The following is a 3,353-nucleotide window of genomic DNA, read 5'->3' on the forward strand; positions in this document are numbered from 1 at the left end:
TTGGGCTCAAAAGTTTTAATAATGTATTCTCTTCCTTCTTTGTATTTAGTTATTATGGGAATGCAACATGGCTTGTCTAAATTTGGAGTTCATAAAGGATAACTTCCTTTAGCTCAATTACTTGTATTGCTTTTCCCCAGTAGCTGAAAAGTATTTAAGTTTGCTTTGGTCATGATTTTCATATGTTTGAGGTTTTTGTTGTTGTTGTTTGGCTTTTTGGTTTTTGGTTATTTAAAAATAAAGATGTTAGAAATTATAGTTAGTATGATTAATTAGGAAGAAATAGATTTTTCTTGTGGAAAGAATAGATAACAATTCTGGAATTTATTTTATCTCTATTGATGTGTAAACTAGATTCCTGTGTTAACTTGGGTATATTTTGGTCCCAAAAGTAGTCACTGAGTTAAATGCATATGATAAACAATTCATGGTAGCATACTGTCTCCTTTAGCTACTAAATTTACAGTTTCTATTTTTTGTTTTATTGATTATCAATAAAGAATTGTCAGTTTTAGATGCTTATTAGAAGTAATAAGAAATACTGGTAGGCTTAGATAGAGTTAGTGACATTTTAACCATTACCAAAATTGTGCATTTCATGTACTGAGATAACAAGTAATCAAAGACATGTGAAACTTACCTTGTGTTTTTTTTTTTTTTTTTTAATGTAGTTTCATGGTTTCTAGCCGTTTCCTATAGCATGTTTACTTGAGTTGATATTTTAGAACTGAAAATTTTAAATTCTGCATCCAAATTTCTCAGTTTTGACATGCACTCGCCTCTGGGTGATTATTTCTAGGTTGTTTCTTGATGAAGATTGGTGACTGGGCAGAAGGTACCTAGAGAAACCAGCATCTGGATCAAGCTTCCAACACTACAGGCTACCACCATGGTGTAAACCTAACCATAGTCAGTGTTCCAAAAGCTTGAATTTTGTTGAGAATGGTATGTTTCCTAAAGGATGGTTTGAGCCAGTCAGAGCTAACATACTCATCTTGTTTGATCCTATGAAGTTCAGATTTGGAATAATCAACAATGATTTTCATACTCATTAAGCCCCTTGCTCAAAGGAAATCTTTAGGTGTGTAAGCAAACATGACAGTTAAGGTTCTGAATGGATCCATGCTGGAGGTTGGGAGTGGACTAAAGCCTACAGATTGTTCCAGGGAAGGCGCTTATACCCTTTCAGGTGAACTGGAGGGCTGAAGAAGATAATAGGTTCATGAAGAGCATATTTAGTAGCTAATATACTTGTTTTTGTCATTTACATAGTTTTTTTTTAAAATTTGAACTGATCCGTCCTAATACAATATGAAGAGATTTATTTTTTTCTTTGTGTAATTCCTTTCACTTTAATGTAACCAAAACTATCCCAAGCTTACAGCAACAGCTAGGCACTCCTTTTGTACTCAACTGTATTTTGATTTTTTTACATTGCCTTCTACTTTTTATCTTCCATCCCTCTTGGTCATGACCATTGGGCATACTCAATAACCAGAGTAAGTTTTGAGAGCTAGTAAAATGCTTTTTCACCAGACACCTTCGATCATCTATAGCTTGAAAGAAACACTCTTTTCTAGGGACCTCCTTGACCATCTTTTACCCTCATACAACATATTTGTTTCTATCCTTTTATACCCCCTGCTGACACTGCTCATTCACCAGTGGAAATTTTGCAGAGAAGCTCACTGAACGTCTGCAGCCATTCCAAGATTATGCCAGCCTTCCCTTTCAGGGGACTTCCTTTCAGGGAGTCTTTCTGTAGATGCTTTCCTTACCTACATTGATCAGATCACACCGGCTCTGAGAGGTTCCCAGAGTTCTTAGAGCTTCTGTAGAGATAGTACAGCATTAAACAAATTGCCAGAGTTTGCAAGTCTTTTAAATGGAAATGATGGTTGTAAAGATTGAGACTGTACGTAAGTGTTCAGTATAAGCACTTAATAGTTGGAAGTTAGTATGAGGCCCTGTATACTTCCCACATCTCACCATTCAGTGGTATTGGCAAAGAGTGGGAGAAGTTGCCTAATTTTGAAGTATTTTATACACACCTTTAAATTGAACTTGAAATTTAGCAAGACAGAGAACATTTATTGTAAGTCTGAGTCTTTGACTAATTATATCAATGACTCTTAGCAATCTTGTAAGAGAGATACTACCCTTATTTCACATATAAGGAAACCAAGGCTTAGAAAATAAATTGTGTACTTGATTAACGAGATGGAAAATAGCAGCCTTTGAGAGGAGGTTATAATAGTGGTTAATCAGTAGTCTATGTGGACAATGATTTCTAAGGCCTCTCTTGATGAAACTATGAGCTGCCAAAAAGCCTTTTAAAGTTTCTCCTAGTTCTTAATGAAGATAACATTACAAATTATAGAAGATGATACCAATTTGTGTTTTCTAGTAATTTAATAAATATGAAGAAAATTAGCTTGGTTTTTATTTTCATATAAATGACAACTGTAGTTGAATATCAGTGCCATATAATTACGTATTTGCAGTTCATTTGGGTCAGACAAGGCAAAATGAAATGTGGTTTATATTCACACATCTGCAGAAATAAGCCAATTAGCTCACTTGATGGGGTCATAATTATAATGAGGTCAAGACCACAGGTTCTATGCATGTGCAGACCAGTGTTGTACCTAGAGGCCTTCCCGCTACAAACTGTCCCTGACCTTGTCAGTTATTAGCGAGTGTCTTTAGGTTTTGGTTTAGAGAATGAATGGCACAGAAGAGAACATCTCCTTGTGTAGAAAATTCAAAGGACATAACTCTGATCAGTATGTTGACTTATTCTTGGAACAATTTTGGCTCTTTATAAGATATTAACTGCTGCCCATAATTAGTTTTATTTGTTAAAATATTCAAAGCTTAATTTGAATTCTTATACAGCAATGCCATTTCCAAACCTGTTGACTATTCCTGAATAAACGCAGTGCTTACCTATTTTATGGAGAAAACGCCATCATCAGATATAGTGGCCTCTGAAATTAACTCAGTGTTTTATTGCAGTGCTAAGTGAAGATGTGCATAAGAATACAGATATATTTAACTTGTCACATTTAAGTTTAAAATGTGAAAATACAAGTGCTTTTATAGCTTTATGAGGTTCTGCAGTGCATCTGAACCTCGTAATTACCTAATCTGTCTTGATTAGAAGGAGCCCTTATAGAATGAGACAGTGCATGGGCGATCATTTTTAAAACTTGTCTGTCTACAACTTCCAGTGGGAGATGTAAAAATTATTTTCTGCTTTCATTTTTCATTTTCTGTATACAACCAACAAGCTAGAAATAATGTGCTGATTCAGAAGAATTAAAGGTCAGTTTAAAATGCCAGCACCTATT

Source organism: Piliocolobus tephrosceles, chromosome 7 (assembly GCF_002776525.5).
Source record: "Piliocolobus tephrosceles isolate RC106 chromosome 7, ASM277652v3, whole genome shotgun sequence".
Classification (NCBI taxonomy): Eukaryota; Metazoa; Chordata; class Mammalia; order Primates; family Cercopithecidae; genus Piliocolobus; species Piliocolobus tephrosceles.